Source organism: Trichechus manatus, unplaced genomic scaffold (genome assembly GCF_000243295.1).
Source record: "Trichechus manatus latirostris isolate Lorelei unplaced genomic scaffold, TriManLat1.0 scaffold00250, whole genome shotgun sequence".
NCBI classification, from domain to species: Eukaryota; Metazoa; Chordata; class Mammalia; order Sirenia; family Trichechidae; genus Trichechus; species Trichechus manatus.
This window is the reverse complement of record NW_004444186.1, coordinates 2,376,747-2,400,008: the sequence shown is the minus strand read 5'-3', so window position 1 is coordinate 2,400,008 and position 23,262 is coordinate 2,376,747. Positions and strand designations below refer to the sequence as shown.

The 23,262-nt window shown below is 39.5% G+C and overlaps 1 protein-coding gene across 2 annotated transcripts in view; it reads left to right on the top strand.

The window, feature by feature from the left end:
• VPS45 (vacuolar protein sorting 45 homolog) overlaps nt 1-23,262 on the top strand; it is a 78,179-nt gene that overhangs the window by 46,430 nt on the left and 8,487 nt on the right. The window lies entirely within an intron of this gene.

The following is a 23,262-nucleotide window of genomic DNA, read 5'->3' as shown; positions in this document are numbered from 1 at the left end:
GTGGTTAATGAGGCAAGATTAGGTTACATAAAAGAGGATTAGGATGGGATGCAACACCCTTACTCAGGTAACAGCCCTGATCCAATGTAAGGGGGTTACCCTAGAGTGTGGCCTGCATCACCTTTAATCTTACAAGAAATCAAAGGCAAGAGAAGCGAGCAGAGAGAGAGGGACCACATTATCACCAAGAAAGAAGAGCCAGGAGCAGAGTGTGTCCTTGCATCTGGGGTCCCTGCTCTGAGAACCTCCTAGACCCAGGGGAAGGTTGAGATAAGGACCTTCCCCCAGAGCTTACAGAGAGAAAGAAAGCCTTCCCCTAGAGCTGGCACCCTGAATTCGGATTTCTAGCCTCCTAAACTAAAGCCATCCACTTTTGGTATTTCTGTTATAGCAGCACTAGACAACCAAGACGACTCTCTTCCATTTTGTCTGCTCTCTCCTTCTGGAGCTCCTTTGAGACGTAGGTTGGACTTCCGTCTGTTCATGTCTCTTGACCTCTCATTTGTCTTTATCCGTCTTTGCTGCCTTCTGTGTGATTTTTTCAGATTAGTATTCTCAGTAATTCTCTCTTCAGCTGCGTTTAATCTGTGTTTAATTTTTCCACTCAGTTTTTAATTCCAAAGATTATATTTTTATGCCTACAAGTTCTATTTGCTTTTTTTTTCAAATTTGCCTGAATGTTTTTGTTAATATTTTCTTCTCTCCTCATGTTGTCAAATTCTTCATTTTTCTTTAACCATCTTAATTCTATAACCTGAAGTGCTTAGAGATCTAATTCTGCTGTTGTGTCTGCCAGCATTAACTCATAATGACTCATTTCCTCATGTGTTCTGTGATTTTGGATTATGAGTTATTGTAAACAGAGTTTCATCTGTGGGATTCCTGAGGGGCCTAAGTTGAAGATGTACCGCTCCTGCATAGTTTTACTTTCAGTTAGGCCAGATACCCCAAGAGTATTGCCAGCCTGCCATATTTTTTTATGTTAATTTTTATACTTAAGGGTTCCTGAACCATGCAGAGCCAGTACTAGGATTTTCAAGCTTTCTGGTTATCTCCCTGTGCAGATAGAAGATTTTATTTTTTAATTTTTTGATCCACTTTCTTAGTGAGGGCCTCTACATTATGTGGGAGTCTCAGTTCTCTTTCTTATTCAGGTCTAAGCCTGTCTCCTGACTCTGTGTGGCTGTTAAGATACATCGCCCTTGTTTATCAGCATTGGCATACACCCGTAGGATAGTCACAGCATCGGTTTATACTTGTCAACCTGATTTTTGGTTCTGATTTTGCTATGACCCCTGGAGATTTCCCTTACTTTCTTAAGAGCTTAGCTATTCGTTTAAAAGGATGTTTGTCATTTTTCATCCAGCATTTCTAGTTTTGTTTTTTTTTTTGCAAGAGAATTTTCACCTTATCTAGTCTTCCATAATTCCAGAAATGGAAGTATCAGTGTAGTTACTATGTTGGGAGAGTATAAAATGGTAGTGGCATTATGTTAGCTTTATTCTAATTTGAAAACTGTCAGGTAATATTATTTGGAAGGGCAGCCCTACATCCTAAAATGTCAAACTGAAGCTTTTGTACCTAATTCAGTACAATAATCCCCCCTTATCTGGGAGTTTACGTTCCAAGACCCCCAGTGGATGCCGGAAACTGTAGATAGTACCGAACCCTTTATATACTGTGTTTTTCCTATACATACTGTCTTAGTTATCCAGTGCTGCTATAATAGAAATACCGCAAGTGGATGGCTTTAGCAAATAGGAATTTATCCTCTCACAGTCTAGGAGACTAGAAGTCCAAATTTAGGGCACCAGCTTCCAAGGAAGCCTTTCTCTGTCTGTCAGTTCTAGGGGAAGGTCGTTGTCATTAATCTTCCCCTGGTCTAGAAGCTTCTCAGCACAGGAACTCCAGGTCTAAAGGACACACTCCACTACTGGTATGTCTTTCTTGGTGGTATGAGGTCCCTTCCCTCTCTGCTCTATTCCCTCTTTTATATCCCAAAAGAGGTTGACTCAACATACAACCTAATCTTGTAGATCGTGTCCTGCCTCATTAACATGACTGCCTCTGATCCTGCCTCATTAACATGATAGAGGTTAGGATTTACAAAACATAGGAAAATCACATCAGATCACAAAATGGTGGACAACCACACAATACTGGGAATCATGGTCTAGCCAAGTTGACCCATTTTGGGGGGACGCAATTCAATCCATAACACATATATACCTATGATAAAGTTCAATTTATAATTAGAGACAGTAAGAAATTAACAATAATAACTAATAATTTGGCATACCCAAATTGCCGGCATCACGACTCTTGCACTTTGGGGCCGTTGTTAAGTAAAATAAGGGCTACTCGCACACAAGCACCACGAACCTCGGTTAACTGCAGGTAACTGAAACTGTGGAAAGCGAAACCGCGGATAAGGGGGGACAACTGTGGAGAGTGGAGCACCATTGAATGTTTCTGAGCACAGAAGTGACATGATACTACCGCAACCATTTTGTCCAAGTTTCTGCTCTTGCTACCGCTATTGCTAACAATAACGATGATAATAACAGTTAATACTTATGAGCACATAGTGTGTGCTGGGTACTCTGCTAGCTACCTTAGACATATTAACTCATTTAATCCTCACATAAGATATATACCATTATTATCTTCACCCTATGTATGGAAACTGAGGCACAACAAGGTTAATTAACTTGTCTAAGTAAACATGGCTAATAAGAGATAGAGCTAGGATTTGAAGCCAGAGCCCATGCTTTTAATGATTGTGCATTTCCTTCATAAGCATTACTTGAATGCCTGACACTGTACTGTTGTCTAAATAATATTTAATAATTTAGGGTTCGAAAGGTTGTATTATTTGATGATGGTTATAGAAGATTTTATTTTCTTGATCCAAATGGGTTCTCTCGTGTATGTTTAGATAAATCATTTGCTTTTCAGTAGGCTTTAATCCAGAATTCGAAAGGATTACTTGACCCTTAAATGATCCTTCTGAGAATTAATATTTCCCGCTGAGTATCTGTAGCTCCATGGATGGTGCCTAAGAATTATGGCATCTTCCCTTTAACCTGAAATATCAGACGTTTAAATATCTGTGTCTCCACTTTTGAAACGTTGGTTTAGATGGAAAAATAGATTAGCAAAGTTTTTATCAGTTTCTTTGCAGTTTAGCCGTCTTACTTACAAACACATATTTTCAGATAAGTTTGACTAACGGCATCGTGAACAAAACGTCATTTTACTGTTCAGATAAATGGGGAAAAAAATCTAGGTGTTTCCTTAAGCTAGTGCACAGTTCCCAAGCAAATAATCTTTTATGTAAAGCCAAGAAGGGAAATCAGCCCTGCGGAAGCTTTAGGCCTCCACCTGTAGTCGGTTTTGGTGTCTCTTTGTCTGACCTAACAGCATGCTAAGCAATAGACTGCATTTCACTTGAGCAAATATCTTGGCAGTAGAAGGCTCAACGAAATCTTGACCAGGATCCGTCACTGGTTCCTGACCAATGAAACTGGAAGAGGGAGTGGACATAAGTGCAAACTTGGAAAACAGTTCAGTTTGGTCTTTGCAAAGCGTAACGGATCCAGTATCAGGTTTTTACAATTTACTGTCAGGAATCTGTAGCCTCTATCCAGTAAGCAAATAGTAAAATTTATCCTATCAGGAAGAAGATAGTGAAGTTTGTATTTCAGAGACCAGTTATTGTAAATAACTGAGAGCAACACAGACAGCTTCAGCCTTTAGTGGAAAGGGCCACCTGGGATGTTAGCAGCATATTTAGTATGTGCCCCACTCCAGCTGCTTCTTAATACCTGATAAAGTCCTGGACTCTCAGTAAGTGGAAAAGTTAATATATATATTTTTAAAATCACAGTTTTAGTATACTGAATATAGTAGGGCTGCTGTGAGGTAGCAAGAAAAACCTTGATTTTTTTTTTTTTTTTTGGTGGAGTGGAGAATTGAATAATTTGTTTCTGTGAATTGTCAGGGTTTCGTTTTTGAGGAGTTCTTACTGTACAATTTCTCATGTACTGCGTGGTTTCTTTCTTAAGGAAACGGCCATAGGAATAAGTGACAAAGGTAAGAGCCTTGGCCACTAAGAGCCCTTCAGCACCCGCTGTTACTTTGAGAGACTCCGGCGCTCAGGAAGCAGAGGCCCTCTAGATGTGCCCTCCGCTTATACGTGGGATCGTGTAAAACGTGGTCTGGGCTCTTCCACAAGGATTCAGGTTGGTGGGTAGCCCAGTAAGCAGGAAAGAAGTCATGTCTTTTAGCTGTGAGCATGATGTGCTGATATAAAAGCCACTGTCCTTCCAGAAGCCCAGGTGGCACCGTGGTTAAGAGCTATGGCTGCTGACCAAAAGGTTGGCAGTTTGAATCCACCAGCTGCTCCTTGGAAACCCTGTGGGGCAGTTCTACTTTGTCCTTTAGGGTCACTATGAGTCAGAATCGACTTGACGGCAATGGTTTTGGTTTTTTTGGATGAGTCCGTCCAGAGAAGGAACCCTTGTGGTGCAAACTGTTAAATGCTCTGCTCCTAACCAAAAGGTTGGTGGTTTGAACCCACCCAGCGACTTTGCTGCAGGAGAAAGAGCTAGCAGTCTGCTTCTGTAAAGATTAAAGGCAAGAAAACCCTACGGGGCAGTTCTCTGTCACGTGGGATCACTGTGAGTCGAAAATGACTCAACGACATCTAACAACAACAGCATCCTTCTAGAGTAGCAAATGCTTGTCACGGGATATTTCTGGACTACAGGCCACTTGGTTTCCCCTGATCTTTACAACAACTCTTTAGTAGACTCTGAGATTCATACAAATTTATTCTGCAATCAAATTCCAGCACCACTGCTTACTAGTTTAGAACTTTGGACACATTATTTAACGTAATGGGTAAATGGGTCAAAATTGGTCTCCTACATCCTAGAAAATTACAGGTACCCTTTACTCCTCAGGAGTAATAATTTTCACAACCTTCATCCTGGGATATCCTCTATTTCTAAAGTACATCCAAATTTCCTTTACTGTGTATTGAAACAGGATTGTAGTGTAGACAAAAATAAAGAATAGAAAGCAATTCTTTTCTTCCCTCTGTGGTATATTTCCAGAAATGACTGTAATTTTTAGTGAGAGAATAGGGCCTATGTACAAGTAAGTTTCTTCCATCTTAAGGCAGAAATTACCTGAGGATACATGTCCCTTAGATTATAAAAGGAGATATACATGATTTGAATCTAAAAATTCCACTTGCTATTTTAGGTATAATTTAAGCCTCTCCTTCTTAAGTATCTTATTTCTTTAAAACAGCTCTTTTGTGACAATTTTTTTCAGTGATTCAAGCACTGGTCGCAATGAAGCGAAGTTCTGTAAACGCAGATCTTCTGTAGTTCTATGATCTGTTTCTGTAGTCCTGCTCTGGTTAGGTGTAATTGTGAGTATCTTTGTCTAAACACCGTTTACAATAGAAGGTGTGTATTTTCTAAGACACCAAGGAACTTTGCAGAAGCTCCTAATCTCCTTAGCAACATTCTTAATAAAACTGCCTCTGAGTAGAGAGGTTGTCAATGTTTTCTTCAATGTTTTCTTCTCTTTCAATAGCCATATGAAGTTTAATATGAATTTGTATTTCTCTTCTTTTGTACGTAATGAAATACAAAGAAGTCAAAGATAGTAACTGATCGCAGAGGCCTCTTTAAAGATATAACTTTCATGCTTTTTTGAAGGCTGAGAACCTGCCTTGAAAAAGGATCTGGTAATGGATTCAGCAGTGACCTGAAACGTATACAAGCGCCCGCCCTGAGCGCTTAGTCCCTCGAGTAGCTGGAGTCTGCGCAGGTTTGCAGCGTGCAAACTGCCATCTCCTGTCTCAATACTTGCCTTTCCTGTGAAATTACTTCTCCCCCTTAGCACGTCCCTCTGTCTTTGTCTGTTAGTCATACTGGCCTGAGATTTCCCCAGTTAGAGGGGAAAATGTCAAATTTCAAATTCTGGAAATGATATATGATACGAGTCGTTGTTACAGCACACAAATGTTCACACCAGCACAGTGGGACTATGTGAGACGGGGACGTGTGGGACAGTCAGAAGCCACAGTGCCCTGATTACCAGGCCTGGGACACATAAATAAATAAATATAGAATGGATGAGAGAGGCGTGGAGTCAGCAGTTTACGTGCTCATTTAACAAATAGTTACTCAGCTTTGGGATCCCTCTGTGAATAAAACAGAGATCTTAACCCTCATGGAGCTACATTTTAAAACAGGGAGAGACCAAAATAAAGAATAAACTTACTAAATAAACAGACTTTATAGTAAACTGGAAGGTGATCAATGCCGTGGAGGAGGTGGAGCAGGTAAAGGGAGATGGGCAGTGTAAAGTGGGCAGCGGGAGGAAGATGCAGTATTCAGCAGGATTCAGGAAAGTCCTCGTTAAAGAGAGATTTGGGCAAAGGCTTGAAGGAGGTGAGAGAGAGAGCCAAACAGATGTTGGGGTGAGAGCGTTCAGGCACAGCCAGAGCTGTGCTCCTAAGTCAGGAGGATGCAACGTGTTCAAGGAACGAAAGGAGGCTGGTGAGTCTGGGCAGAGTGAACAGGGGGGAAAACAGCAGGAGATGCAGTTATAGAGGAGTTGTGGGCCTGGTCATACAGACTGCTGTGAGGACCGGCTTTCACCGGGAGTTAGAGAGCTCTGACATCCAACTTAGGTTTTAGAAAGATCACCCTGGCTGCAGAAGATAATATGAATATAGAGAATTAGCCACAAAAATGAACATGTGTTGATTGTAAAAATGTGAATTCGTAGATGTATTTAAATAATAATTTATATACATTTATATACATCTATATACCATCATTTATTTACCTACAACGGACAGAGCCATTGTCCTAGTTGTCTTGTTTCTGAAGCACGTGGTTCTGCCTTGCAAATAAATGAACCTCATGGCTGGGTCTGAGCTCCCTGCCTCTCCCTCACTTCACAAGTCAATCAATATTCAAGAGTCCTAGTCTCTGCGGGCAGCCGTTGACACTTTGACTGTGTGAGCTGAGAGGCCAGGAACCAGATCCGTATAGATGGAATTGTTTTCCTGATAGAAGAAATCCCTCTGTGTCTTCTCAGGATTCGTGATAGAAGTAGAGGGAAAGGGGGCGACCAGGTGGAGGTACTAACCAGCAGTGCTGCCTGCGCGGTAGGGGAAGGTAGCACTCGGTCTCCAGTGCTTCCGTCCAAGCAGGAGACCCCACGTCAACAGTCCCCCTACCGCCAGATTCCCTTCCAAGCCACACGCAGCAGGTTCTCTGTAATACTGCTGGATTCAATTAAACTCTCGTTAACTATAATCCTGTAAAATAATCAATTATCCCTTTTTTCAGTTATTTTCACTCTAACTAGCAAAGACAAAAAGTCGTGCTGACACACAAGAATAGACTTTTCTTTTTTCCCGAGTAATTCATTCTCCCTGTAAAAGACCAGATGAGTTAGTTAATTAAATAGAAAAGTAAAAATCGTTCGTAATACCCTAACTCAGAACTTAGCACCGTTAGGATTTTCTCCTCTGCCTGTAGGGTGTTGAGTTTCGTTTGTTTCCTGTCTTGTTTTTGACATAGTTAGGGTCACGTTGCCTGTACAGTTTTTACCTGTTTTTCTTATTTTTAATTATAATGAGAACGTTTTTCCATGTTATTAAAAAGTCTTTAAAATAATTTTACTGGTTGCATAATTTCCATTTTAAGGGTGTCTGCTTAACCATTACTGTTGGTCATTTAGAGTATTTACCCATTTTTTGTATAAACAATGCTGCAATAAGCATCTCAGATTCTGATGAACTCTTGTCCCATCTGTGATTATCAGGCAGTGAGGCAGTTCAGACAATGCTACTAGAAGTGTAAATTGGTGTAATTTTCTGGAAAGCTGTTTGGTATTATGTATTCAGAGGTATGGGGTTGGCTTCATGGTTCTCGTTGTTGGATTTTGTTTTCGTGTTTTTGAAAGAAGCCCTTGCTCAGGTGGTGGAAATGTCCTACACGGTGACTGAAGTGAGGTCTGCATGGCTGGCTGTGTTTGTCAGATCCATCAAACGATACCCTTAAAATCAGTGAGTTGTATTATATATGAGTTATGACTCACTAAAACTGATTAAATTTTTTAAAAAACACGACACTTTCTCCTCGATATAGTCACAAAAATAAAAGGATCATTGCCAAAGGAAGACTTTCCTCACTGCTTAGTTCGGTGATCTTACCTAGTGTGATGAGTCACGCGCTGTGAGAACACTGGTCTGTAGCAGTTCCTAAAGGGGCGATGGTCACACGAGACGTAACGTTTATGTCACACACAGTGTGTTTCCGACACTGTTTTAGTCCTTCACATCGACACTGTCCAGTAAGCAGCCATTAGCCATATATAACCATTAAGCACTTGAAATGTGCCTCGTCTCATTCGAGGTGTGCTGTAAGTGTAAAGGGAAACCCTGGTGGCACAGTGGTTAAGAGCTACAGCTGCCAACCAAAAGGTCAGCAGTTCAAATCCACCAGCCACTCCTTGGAAACCCTGTGGGGCAGTTCTACTCTGTCCTATAGCCATGAGTTGGAATCAACTCAGTGGCAGTGGGTTTTGGGGTTGGTTGTTCTTTGAATAAAAATTATTAACTTGACTGATTAGTGGCAGCTATGAGTTTAATCACTACCGGAGATGAAGTCTAAGAGTTGATCATCATTTAATCGGGCAGAGTAAGTCAGTGACATTAATATTTTTTGTAGAAAGTATAGTTTAGGGTTCAGAAAACAGTTGGCATTTTGAATTTCTCTAAGTAAATTTGAAGCTGGGAGAGGACAGATTCATATTATCTACAAGTAATTTATAGGTTTCTACTTAAATAAGTAACACAAGAAACTTGGACCTTCGCCTGTAACCAGGAGGATTTGGTTCAATCTCTGAATTATTTCCAGAAAAATTAAGATACTGTGACAGAATTTGCATTTCAAAGGGGGAGGAATCCAGAGGGCACTCTTCACTTACGGGCATTTCAGGATCTGGTTTTCAGCCTGCTGGGACCGTCACCTTCTTTGAAGAGATTTTCTCTGGGAGTTAACTTTCTTCCTGTGGTCAAGGTGTTAGTCACCTTTGCGAGAGCTGTGATAGATGCATTGCCGTCAGTGACAAGCGTTTATTGAGTGCTGATTATTTGTAAGGTTCCATGCAAGGTGATAGAAAGATGAAGACGTGTTCTATACCTTTAAGGATCTCAGCATCTAATAGAAGCAGACTTATAAACGAATAACGCTATAAGATGCTTTAAAAATAGATAAATAAAAGCTGACTTTAACCCAGGATTAAAATCTAGGTGTGCTTCCTGATTCTAATTTATGTGCAAAGGAACATACTTTTTTTTAAAATAGCTTTGAAGAAAAAATAGCTTTTCATTATAAAATCAATGCATAATAATCCTTATAGGAGAAGATTTAAATACAGCTAAACAAAAAGCAGATCCTGGGTGGCACAAATGGTTAAGTGCTTGACTACTAGCCAAAAGGTTGGCAGTTCAAACTCACCCAGAGGCATCTCGGAAGACAGGCCTGGTGATCTGCTCTGAAAGCTCGCAGCCTTGAAAACCCTAGGAGCAGTTCTACCCTGTACACATGGGGTCGCCCTGAGTTGGAATCAACTTCAGCGTAACTAACAACAACAGACAAAAAGTAGATAATAAAAATACCCGTAATAATGCTGCCGTCTAGGAAATGTTGTCAGCATCTTGATAAGCGTTTAGACCTTTTTCTATGAACATGCACGTACATACTTCTAAATAAAAGGGAATGTGCTGTACATGTACTTTCAAGAAAATACTTATCTATGTCATTTTTAATGACTAAATAACATTCTGTTGTCTGTTTTACCAAGCCTCAGTTATTTGTTCATTCAGCAAATATGTGTTGAGCACCTGCTATATTCCAGGAGCTGTCTCGAGACGCTTATACAGTGGTGAACAAAACAAGTATTGTCCCTGCCTTCTATTCTAACTAAATAAGTGTTTCATATTGATTGTTTCCTTTTTCACTCTTATAAACATTGCTGTAACGGACATCATTATGTATACATCTGGACATACTTGTCGAATTGTTCGCTTAGGATAATAATAAATTGAGCGTATATTATATGCCAGACAGTATGTTGACTTCATTACATACATTATCTCATTTAAATCTTAATGATCCAAAGACTGTTGTGATCCCAACTTTCAAATGAAGAAACTGAGAAATTAAGTGATTTGCCTTAGGTCATATAGCTGGAAAAGTGCAAAGCTGCAATTCAGTCTCAGATTTGTGTGATTCCATATACCACTAGCAATGTTGAGATGAAATTACTGCATCAGAGGGTGTAAACATTTTTTAAATGCAAAATTAGTAAATTGCCAGCCAGGAAAGTTTACCAGTTTACACCTTCACAGCATGCTCCTGCCAACGCTGAGGTTAGTTGCTGCTAACACTTAAAAATAAAATTTAATTTAAAAAATTATCAGTTTGGGCACAACATTTGGTCTCTATTCATCTGGAGCAACACAGGAAGAGGGAGAGTCAGGAATACGAGGAGGACATGGACTGTGTGGCTAATTGCCTCCGTGAACATCTGCCCCCTTTGTCATGAGACCAGAAGAACTGCATAGTGCCCAGCTACCATTACTGAACATTTTGATCAAAGATTCCATAGAAGAATCCTGATCAAAGGGGGAAAATGCAGAACAAAATTTAAAATTCTCATGGACTCTAGACTTTCTGTAGTCATGGAGGGTGGATGAACCCCTGAAACTATTGCTCTGAGATAATCCTTAAACCTTAAACCAAAAATATCCCCTAAAGTCTGCTTAAAACTAAACAGTAGTTTAGATTAACTAGTAAAAAAGGTCTGCCTTGAGCACTATGCTCTTTTAAGAACTATATGGGATCAAAAGTCCATTAATTGGGGAAAAGAGTCTCTTTAACAAATGGTGCTGGCATAACTGGATATCCATCTGCAAAAAACTGAAACAAGACCCGTACCTCACACCATGCACAAAAACTAACTCAAAATGGATCAAATACTTAAATATAAAATCAAAAACGATGAAGATCATAGAAGAAAAAATAGGGACAATGCTAGGAGCCCTAATACATGGCATAAACACAATACGAACCATAAGTAACAAGCACCAGAAAAGAGACTAAACAAATGGGAGCTCCTAAAAATCAAACACTTATGCTCATTAAAAAACTTCACCAGAAGAGTAAAAAGACAACTTACAGACTGGAAAAAATTTTTGGCTACAACAAATCCGATCAGCATCTAATTTCTAAAATCTACAAGATACTGCAAAACCTCAACAACAAAAAGACAAATAACCCAATTAAAAAACGGGCAAAGGATATGAACAGGTACTTCTGCAAAGAAGACATTCAGGCAGCTAACAGACAGACAAATGAAGAAATGCTCGCAATCATTAGCCATTAGAGAAATGCAGATCAAAACTACAATGAGATATCATCTCACCCTAACAAGGCTAGCATTAATCCAAAAAACACAAAATAATAAATGCTGGAGAGGTTGTAGAGAGGCTGGAACACTTATACACTGTTGGTGGGAGTGTAAAATGGTATAACCACTTTGGAAATCAATTTGGCACTTCCTTAAAAAGCTAGAAATAGATGTTCCATATGATCCAGCTATTCCACTCCTTGGAATATGTCCTAGAGAAATAAGAGCCATCACATGAATAGATACATGCACACCCATGTTCATTGCAGCACTGTTCATGATAGCAAAAAGATGGAAACAACCTAGGTGCCCATCAACAGACGAGTGGATAAACAAATTATGGTATATCCACACAATGGAATACTACACAACAATAAAGAACAACGATGAAGCCATGAAACATAACGTGTAGGGAGCTGGAGGTCATTATGCTGAGTGAATTTAGTCAGTCACAAAAGGACAAATATTGTATAAGACTACTATTATAAGAACTCAAGAAAAGGTTTAAACACAGAAGAAAACATTCTTTGATGGTTACGAGGGTGGGGACAGGGGGTGAGGGTTATTTACTAACTAGATAGTAGATAAAAATTATCTTAGGTGAAGGGAAGGACAGCACACACTACAGGGGAAGTCAGTACAACTGGACTAAACCAAAGCTAAGAAGTCTCCTGAATACAATCAAACACTTTAAGGGACAGAGTAGCAGGGGTAGGGGTCTGGGGACCATGCTTTCAGGGACATCTAGGTCAATTGGCATAACAAAGCTTATTAAGAAGATGTTCTGCATCCTACTTTGGTGAGTGGCGTCTGGGGTCTTAAAAGCTTACAAGCGGCCATTTAAGATGCATCAGTTGGTCCCAACCACCTGGAGTAAAGGAGAATGAAGAACACCAAAGACACAAGGAAAGTGTTAGCCCAAGAGACAGAAAGGGCCACATAAACCAGAGACTTCATCAGCCTGAGACCAGAAGAACTAGATGGTGCCCAGCCACCACCAATGACCGCCCTGACAGGGAACACAACAGAGAGTTCCTGTTGGAGCTGGTGAAAGGTGGGGTGCAGAACTCAAATTCTAGTAGAAAGACCAGACTTAATGGTCTGACTGAGACTGGAAGAATCCCGGGAAGCATGGCCCCTGGATTCTATATCAGCTGAGAACTAAAACAATTTCTGAGGCCAACTCTTCAGACAGGGATTGGACTGGACTGTGGGACATAAAGTGATACTCGTGAGGAGTGTGCCTCTTAGCTCAACTAGATACAAGAGACTAACCGGCAGCTTCTGTCTGGAGGTGAGATGGGAAGGCAGAGAGGGTTAGGAGCTGGTTGATTGGACATGGGAAATCGGGTGGAAAGGAGGAAAGTGCTGTCACAGTATGGGGAGAGCAATTAGAGTCACATAACAATGTATGTATAAATTTTTGTATAGAAAAAAGAGAACTATATGGGATCAAATTGACAATAGCAACTCGAAAGATTAGATAGGAACCTTGGGGGCAGTGAGTTTATGTTAATGAGGGAGGAACAACTCAGAAATGGAGGGTGAGAATGGTTGTACAACTTGAAGAATGTAATCAATGTCACTGAATTGGACATGTAGAAACTGTTGAATTGGTGTATGTTTTGCTGTGTCTATTCTCAACAACAACAACAAAATAAATAAAATGTAGGGAAAAAATTACCAATTTGTCTGGGGAAGGTTGCTTCCCTAAAAATTGTTTGGCATATTAAAACCATCTACTTCCATCCAGTGCAGAGAAAGAAAGAAAAAAGAAACAGTTAAACAGCAAGAAGCTGAACAGAGAGACCGATAAGTGAGAGAGAAATAGAGACGAGAGACAGAGGCTGTCTAGTTTCAAACCAGCCTTCCACTTCCTAACTCCAGGCCTGTATAAGGCACTGAAGGAGCCCTGGTGGTGCAGTGGTTAAGTGCTCAGCTGCTAACTGTAAGGTCGGTGGTTCGAACCCACCAGTCACCACGGGAGAAAGATGTGGCATTCGGCTTCCGTAAAGATTACAGCCTTGGAAACCCTATGAGGCAGGTCTACCCTGTCCTGTCAGGTCGCTATGAGTCGGAATCAGCTCAATGGAAAGAGTAGGAGACCATGATCTTCTCACCTCGGTTCAGTGACAGACCCTCAAGTCATCTAGGAAATGTTTTCTTTTGTGTGAGCTAGTTTGGATAGGGGTCTGCTTCTTGCAGCCAGAGGGTTGAGTTATGGGAAAGTGTTAATGGGAACATGTTCTTGTGTCTCACAAGTTTGTAAGATGGACGTTTTTATGTAGAATGTAAAATCCAATACAATATTTGCTCATTTGTTTGGGATTTCTTAGGTTAAATAACAAAAAGTTAAAAATAGAAGGAAAAGCTCAAAAATGCTAAGTCTGTGTCATGAGACAAAAGTGACTCGTTTACGTTTTATCTCCTGTGTAATCTGCATTGCTATGTTTGTATGATCATAAAAAATAGTAAAATATTGGACAAATTTTTAATGTCATTAATTTTATGCCACTGGAATTATTTACATAGTAAAGTCACTAGTTGATTATCCTCGGCACAGCCCTGAGTTGTGCCAAAAGCATGTTGTGTTCCCCAGTTGAAAGATGTGTCCTTCAGGATGTTTATTCTTTCATTAGGATTATCCTTAGAGCCTCTGGACTTGATTTGGACCTGTTATTTGTAAACCACCTGCTGGTCCCCTGTGGTCTTTTAAGAGGTAGTATAGCGTAGAGATTAAGGGCGGGGGCTCCAGCGCCGGGTTACCTGGTTTTACCACACGTTCACTTGTGTGATCTTAGACGAATTACTTAACCTTTTTGTGCCTCAGATTTCTCACTGTAAAATGGAGGAAATAATTGCTCCTTCATACAGTTATTCTGATGTTTAGATGATATATTTTAAATGCTTAGAAGAGTGTCTGTCGCAGGAGAAGCACTCATTGAATGTCTCTTGCTGCTGCTGCTGTTGTTACTACCATCTTTGCAGAGATGAAGTAGAAAAGACTTTGGATGTTCGTCTTCACCACCCCTTACTTCCAAATCGCTTATTTTGGAAACCCTTAATATAATGCAAAGGCTGAATTATATTACCCTAAGTAATAAACTGGGACAGCGATACAATTTACTGTGAAAATCGTCCAGATGCAAGATGACCTTTGTGGTCCGCAAGGGGAAAAAATTATAGTAGTTTGATTTCTATTTGTACTCACGTAAAATTTACCCTTTGAGGCTTCCAGAATCAGCACCTCTATAATTATTAGGCTTGCATAGAGCCTTCAGCACGCGTGGTGGCTGCAGCTGGGTTATTTGGGGGTTTGTTTCTTGTACTTTTTTTTCTTGTAGTGGTGGCCATCCTGCTTCTGTAGTTGCGGTTCTTCTGACAGGTTGATGTGGTCTGGAGTGTACCTAGTGGTGAGAGTGTATCTATAGCTCCTTTAATTCTCAGGCGGTAACCTCCTTTCAGGCCTCGATGTAACTGATATTACAGGCTGTTCTGTCCCCGAGGACTCATCTTTGCTCTGTGGTCTGTGAGGGTTAGCTCTTCCTTTCTCTTGACATACACCCCATGTGCATAATGCTGGGTCTATGCAGAATCCCACTGGTTGCATTTTGTCCTATTTCTTCTCAGTGGGAATAGGATTATATAGGAGATAAAGAAGTAGATGAGTAACTCAATGGGAGAAGAAATATCCCATCAAAATACTCAGGCGCCTTGGCCAAAGAAATAAGGCCAGGGCTCTTGGGTTTTTCATTGGTTTTGTTTTGCTTTGTTTTTTGGTCTGATTCAAAGGTGGGACTGGGAAGAAGTAGCTACATTTTTTAATAGGCAGTTACATCATTTGTAAGAAAGTATCATATAGTAAAGTAACCTCAATGGAACTGGTTCTGATCAGGGAAATATTTATATCTTAATTTAATGTTTCCAAATATCTGTTCTTTAGAAAATTTGTTTGGGAAGATATTAACAGTTATTACATGAAAAGAAGGTTTTGTAGCCAACTAAAATTGGGAAACTGTGTTTCCAGCTAAGTTTAGAAACTAGTTTGGAAAACATCGTATTCCTCTCTTGGAAAATAACAATTCACATTAGCACAGTAAAGATTTTGAGAAACTTCAGAGTAAAGCAATCTATGCAGCTTTTTCTTCTTTATTGAATTTTAATGTAATATTTGATATTTATGAAAGTATATACATATAATGTGCAAATAAGAAGACATAATAATATAATGAACACCTTTCAACCCTTCACCGAATCCAAGGGCTGGAATATTGCCAGTAATACGGATCTCCCCACACGTTCCTCTCCAGTTACATCGCCTGTCTCCCCACAAGACAGAAGCATGATCCTCAATTTTGTGTTTCATTTGGTTGCTTGAGAGGAGGAGGGATTGTATTTCTAAACAATGAATTGTTGGGTTTTGCTTGTTTTTGAGCTTTATAAAAAATGAAAGGATACTTTTTTTTACTGAACATTACTTCTAAGATTCGTTGATATAGTTGGATGTATTCTGGCTTATTCATTTCTTAGTGCCGTGTAACAGTCCCGTGTGTGTACATACCACAGTTTACTTTTCCGTTCAGCTGTCCATAGACATTGGGATTGTTGTTGTCGTTGTTTACTGTTAAAAACAGTGCTTCTGTGCATTCTTGCCTATCTTCTAACATGCAAGACCTTTTCTTAGGCATACGCCTAGAAATGGATATGCACATGTTCAACTTGACAAAAGAATTACAAGTAGTTTTCCAAATGGTTGTACTAATTTACATTCCCATCACTGATCCAAATTCTCTCCAACACTTCTTTTTTTTAGATTTCCTATTTTTTGCCAAATGGTATTGTGTTCTTATTTGCATTTCCTGAATTTCCAGTGAGGTATCTTCTTATTGGTTTGTAGGCATTCTTTATATATTCTGGATCCTAGCTATGTGTTAGTTATATGTTTTGCAAATATCTTTTCACAGTTTGTGACTCATACTTTTACCTTTTTTAATGGTTCTTTTGATGAACAAAAGTTCTTAATTTTAGTGTACTTCAATTTATCAATCTTTTATGGTTCACACTTTTTATATCTTAAGAAATTTTTATCACAAGATCAGAAAGATAGATAGTATTCCATATTCTAAACATTTTATAATTTTGATTTTCATTTTTAAGACCTTAATTTATCTGGAATTAGTTTTTTATGTGATGTAAGGTAAGGACCCAATTCCCTTTTTTTCCACCATATGAATCACCAGTCATTACATTTATGGACTAGTCCCTCCTTTCCTCACTGACCTGCAACAGCTGTTCTGACTGATATCAAAGCTACATGTGTGTAACAGGTCTGCTCTGGGCGCTCCTCTTCCATTGATCAGTTTGTCCATCCGTGTGTCAATACCACGCTGTCTTAATTACTAAAAGCTTCATTATAAATCTTGATTTTAAGTAGAAGCAAAAAAGTGAGTTTCTCTTGTTCTTGATTTTAAGGAGAATGTTTCTAACATTTCACCGTTAAGTATGATATTTGCCGTAGGTGCCATTTATCAGGTTAAAGAAGTTCCCTTCTAATCCTACTTTGCTGAGAATTTCTATCATGAATGAGATGATCATATAACTTTTGACGTTTAATTTGGTAATGTGGTAAATGACATAGATTTTCTAATGTCAAAATAACCTTGCATTCCTGCAACAAACCCAAATTGTTACGGTGTGTTATCTTTTTTATACCCTACTAGCCCTGGTGGCACAGTGGTTAAGCGTTCAGCTGCTAACCAAAAGGTGGGCAGTTCAAATCCACCATTTGCTCCTTGGAAACCCTGTGGGGCAGTTCTACTCTGTCCTATAGGGTCGCTATGAGTCAGAATCGACTCCTCAGCAACAGCTAGTTCTGTTTTGTAACATCTGTTTAGGATTTTTACATCTCTATCAAGGATATTGGCCCAAATTCCCTTTCTTATATTCTCCTTTTCTATTCTAAGTATCCAGATTATACTGCTTTTATAAAATGAACTGTGGAATATTCTTTTTTTTAATCTGTGGAAGCTTTTGTATAAAATTGGAATGATTTGTTTCTTGAAAGTATGGGAAAATGCGTTTGTAAATCACCTAGGCTGATGTTGGGAGAAGAATTTTAATTACTACTTCAGTTTCTTTAATGGTTAAATATTCAAGAATCTATTTCTTTGTGAGTAGGTTTTATGTAAGTGATATTATTCTAAGAATTTATCCGTTTTCTCTAATTTTTCAAGTTTATTAGCATAATATTCACTCATTATCTTTTTAAACTTTGTTGTATATCTATGGTTTCATGGTCACTTTTTCAACCTTTAGATTGTTTGCGTGTATGTCTGCTTTCTGTCTTTTTTCTTGATTACTCTTGCCAGGAGTTTATCAGTCTTTTCAAAGAACTAACGTTTGGCTCTGTTGGTTTTCTTCGCTTGTATTTTTGTTTTCAGTTACATTGATTTATACTCTTGGGTTTAGTGTCTTTTTTCTCTAACTTCTTAAGTTGTACATGTAAATACCATGTTTGGACATGTTCTGCCCAATATTAAATACAGTGAAAGAGAAATGTGGGCCAAAAAGGGAATGTTAGCTTACTGACAACAAAGGAAAGATGGATTGCCTATTACTTCCCTTCTATCCATTTTTTAAAATTTGATTTTGTTGTTGTTGTTGAGAATATACACAACACACCCCAATTCAGCAGTTTCTCCAAGTACAGTTCAGTGACACTGATCACATTCTTCCAGTTGTGCAACCGTTCTCACCCTCCTTTTCTGAGTTGTTCCTCCTCCATTAACACAAACTCACTGCCTCCTGAGGTTCCTATCTCATCTTTTTTAAAAGAAAAGGGTTGTTGTTTTTTTTTTAAATTGTGCATCAGGTGACAGTTTACAGAGCAAATTAGATTCCTATTTGATAGTTTGTACATAAAGTGTTTCATGGCCTTGGTTTCATTCCCCATAATGTGTCAGCACTCTCTGCATTTCTGCTCTGGGTTCCCCATTTCCTTTCATCCTGATTTTCTACCCCTTCCTGCCTTCTCATCTTTGCTTTGGGCAGATATTTCCCTTTTGATCTTGTGTAATTGATTGTTCTAAGGAGCACATTCCTCTCGGGTATTACTGTTTATTTTATGTGCTTATCTATTGTTTGGCAGGGGGGGTGGTCTCCGGGAATGGCTTCAGTTCCGGGTCAGAAGGATGTCTTAGGTTCATAGTCTTGGGGGTTTCTCCAGTCTCTGTCAAACCAGTAAGTCTCATCTTTTTTATGAATTTGATTTTTTGTTCTACATGTTTCTCCCACTCTGTCCAGGACCCACTGTTGTGATCCCAGTCAGAGTGATTGGTAGTGGTAGCCGGGCACCATCTAGTTCTTCTGGTCTCAGGTCATGTAGGCTGTGGTTCATGGGGTCCATTAGTCCTTTGGTTTTCTTCCCTCTCCTTTGCGCTTGACAGGAAGAGACCAATAGTTGTATCTTAGATGGCCACTCAACAAGCTTTTAAGACCCCAGACGCTATTCATCAAAGTAGAATGCAGGATATTGTCTTTATGAGCTATGTTGTGCCAGTTGATGTAGATATCCCTGAGTCTATGGTCCTTTGCCTTCCAGCCTGGGAACTTCCTCCCCTGAGGTGTTTGGCTATGTCCAAGATGTTTCCCTGACTGGGCCCCTTGTGTGCTCTATTGTCAATATTAATATATGAGAAGAACCTACAATAATGTATGTAGAAATACCCACCACCAAACCAGTATCTGCCAGTGGGTGTGTTCCCTTACACCCTCCACATCTCTTGGCGTATCTGTCTACCTAAGGATCCATTTGTAAATTACTGTTAATACTGTTGTTGCAGGATTGTCACTGCTATAGTAGTTACTGTCGTTGCCCTTTATTCTTGGGTTCCTCGCAGTGTCCTCTCTTGCCTTGGTCATGTTGTGCTGACTTCTCCCATATTGTGTATTGCCTGTCCCTTCACCACTATTAACACGTGTCTTCTAGCTATTTGGTAATTTTCCCTCCCTGCCCCTCCCATGCCTGCTAACCATCAAAGATTTTTTTTTCCTTTGTGTAAACCTTCTGTTATTACTTCATAATAGTGGTCGCATACAATATTTGTCGTTTTGTGATTGACTTATTTCACCCAGCATAATGTCCTCCAAATTCATCTATGTTGTGAGGTGTTTCTTGGATTTATCATTATTCTTTATCATTGCACAGTATTCCATTGGGTGTATGTACCACTCCTACCTAATCTTTTGAATTGCTATTGTCAATTTGATCCCATATGAGATAGTTCTTAAAAGAGCATAATGTTCAAGGCAGATATTTTTTACTAGTTAAGCTAAAACATTGTTTGGTTTTAAGAGGACTTCAGGGGATATTTTTGGTTTAAGTTTTAAAGATTATCTCAGGATACTTCCTTTTTATCTTAATCAGAAGAAAGATAAGCCATAAAATGATCTAACTTTACAACATGGTCAAAACCAAACTCGTTGCCATCAAGTCAATTCCAACTCACAGCGACCCTTTAGTACAAAGTAGAACTGCCCTATAGGGTTTGAAGGAGTGGTTGTTGGATTCAAACTTCTGACCTTTTGGTTAACAGCCAAACACTTAACCACTGTGCCACCAGGGCTCCTACAACACGGTGGTGGGTTTGAAATCCCTATGAATCATGGCCTCGGCAAGAAGATGTCTTTTCCCAGACTATTTTTGAACATATCTCTTACATAATGTCATGATCAGTGCACCTTTTTTTTTTTTTTTAATAAAATTGGGCATATACGTTCACAATCTGAGATTTTAATCCTTTCTTTGTTTTGTCAGCTCATGTGCTGATTCCCTAATTGACTTTAAAAACCAATGGACTTGTTAAATGCTGTGTATTTATTTTTTACCCTTGGTTATAAAAGTGCTTCAGAATACAACTATTGGTCTCGACTCATCCAGAGCAAAAGAGAAAGCAGGAAGCCAAAACTCAGAGAGGAAACTAGTCTACAGGACTATCTACACAAATCACGGCCTCATCTACCCTCAGACCAGAAGGCTTAGATGGCACCCAGCTACCACTACTGATCATTCTGATCAGGACCACAATGGATGGATCCTGATAGAGTGGGAGAAAAATGTGGAACAGACCTCAATTTCTGCAAAAATCCAGACTTACTTGATGGTTGATACTAGAGGATTCCTCAAGACTATCACCCCGAGATACTGTTTAAACCTTAAACCAAAACTATCCCCTGAGGTCATCTTTTAGCAAAATAACAGATGGGCTCACAAAATGGTTCAGTTACTTTAAAAGAAAGTAAGGGGCCAAAGATTAGACAGGCCTATAAAACAAAACGAGACTAAAGGGGCACACCAGCCCAGGGGAAAGGACAAGAAGGCAGGAGGGGACAGGAAAGCTGGTAACAGGGAACCCAAGGTCGAGAGGGGGAGAGTGTTGACATGTCATGAGGTTGGCAATCAGTGTCACAAAACAATATGTGTCTATTGTTTAATGAGAAACTAATTTGCTCTGTAAACCTTCATCTCTAGTACAATTTAAAAAAAACAAACAAACAAAGTGAGGAGGCAGGGAAACTAGATTTCTGTAAACGAAACAACCAGGATTGAAATAATGAGAATGTTCACACACAGTGAGGAACGTAACCAATGTCACTGAACAATTTGGGTAGAAATTGTTGAATGGGAACTTAATCTGCTGTATAAATTGCACACAGTAAAATATTTAAAAAAAGAATATAAGGAAAAAAACCTCTAATATGTGCTCTAAGAGGATACAGTGATGACAGTAATGAATCAATTTTGTTATACATGTCAGACGCTAGAGGTGAGGACCAGATAACTCCTGTGTTCCTCAGCAGCTGCTTAATACACACTGTTGAGATTTATAAGCAGTTTTTAAGGCTAACAAACCGAACATCACCCCCACATTTCCAGGACACCCTTTACAGGAGGGGACCACGACCGTCTCACTGTCATTATTGTCAAGGATGTCGACAGAACGTTATGATTATGTTGCTTGGGAGTGAGAGGGAAGAGACTTATTGAGTGGTTACTTTATACAAGGTACTGTTAGGGCAGGGACTGAAACACAAAGATACAGAAGATGTCCCTGTCTCCTGTGACCTTACGGTCTAGTTGCAGCGTCAAACAAATCTCTATTTCTCAAATTAGGATACAGTTATTCCCAGGGACACACAAAGGCACAAAATAAGCATGGCACATCTTTTGAAGTGTTCATTTTCTTATAATTTGGAGGGGGGGTTGTGCAAATGTAGAATTAAATAATTTAACTGAGAAGTGCGTTAAAATATGTTTTCTCAAAATTTTAAAGATCCTTTTATGAAAAACAAAGGTCCCCCACTGTAAAGGGTATAAAATTATTATACATTTTTAGAACAAAATACTAGACCTCAAAGAGAGTTTCTAAGCTGATATACCGATATGGACTACACCCCTGGGACTAAATAAATTCACTCTCTGCTACTAGGGGTTCCTAGGTATAAAAATTAAGAAATGTTAATGTATATAGGTTAAATAAATGTGTCCTGAATAGAAATCATTAATTCTGACAGAGTAATCTGTAAAAGCTTCACAGAGGAGATGGCATTTGAACTAGATAGACCTTAAAGGACAAATAGGATTTCCATAGGAAGAAAGTGCAGTCAGGGCTGAGGAAGCAGCGGAAGTCAGGACAGGAAAGCAAAAAAAATGTGCAGCGTGTTTGAGAAATAATAAGAGGTTCTTTATGGGTGAAGTAGACATCCAATGAGGAGCAGAATGGTCTCTGTGATTGAGATTCCAGTATTTTCGTAGACACTGAATGCTGACCTTTTCCATTGCTCCTGATAAAATTGTTCTTGGGTATTTAGGAGTTTAGCGTGCTAAGTGACATTCAGGCTGGGGTCTTAACTTCTTCAAAAAATATGAACATGATACATGTATTCATTCAGCAAACACTTAATTGAAGATACACATACAAGAGATATTCCTCGAGGACGTACATTAACTGGTAAGAGAAGCACTAGAGGAGAACTTCCATAGCTCCCTCTGCAACGACTCGCTCTTCCCCTCCTGTAAGAAGATGAGGGCTCCTGGCTGAGACCAGCCCTTCACTTGGGCACCAGGTCCCACCCCCTCGCCTATTCCAGGATACCACTCCAGACTTGCTCTGCCCTCTCTTAAATCATCTTTCCTGGATCACTCATAGCAGTGTATAAACGTACTGTTATTTTTCCCATCTTTAAAAACCCTCCTTCGACCTCCCTTCTTTCTCCAGCTGCTATCCCATTTCTCTGTTCTCCTTTAGAGCAGAATTTTTCAAGAGTTTTTACATTCCCTGTCTCCTCTGCCTCTCCTCACGTATTCTCTGAAGCCCCCTCCGTTCAGGCCTTCACCCCCATCACTCCCCAACATTGCTCTTTTCATGGTTCCCACATGGCTAAACCCAGAGACAACGTTTAGTGCTCACTTCCCTTGGCCTGTGGGCAGCATTTGACACAGTCTATCAACCATTCACTTTGAAACACTTTTTTTTTTTTTTTTTACTTTTTAACAGTATAGCATTTTTTTTATTCTTTTTTTTATTGTTGTAGTTTAAATGAAGTTTACATTTCAAGTTAGTCTCCCATACAAAAATTTATACATACATTGTTATGTGACCCTAATTGCTCTCCCCATACTGTGACAGCGCACTCCTCCTTTCCGTCCCTGATTCCCCATGTCCATTCAACCAGCTCCTAACCCTCTCT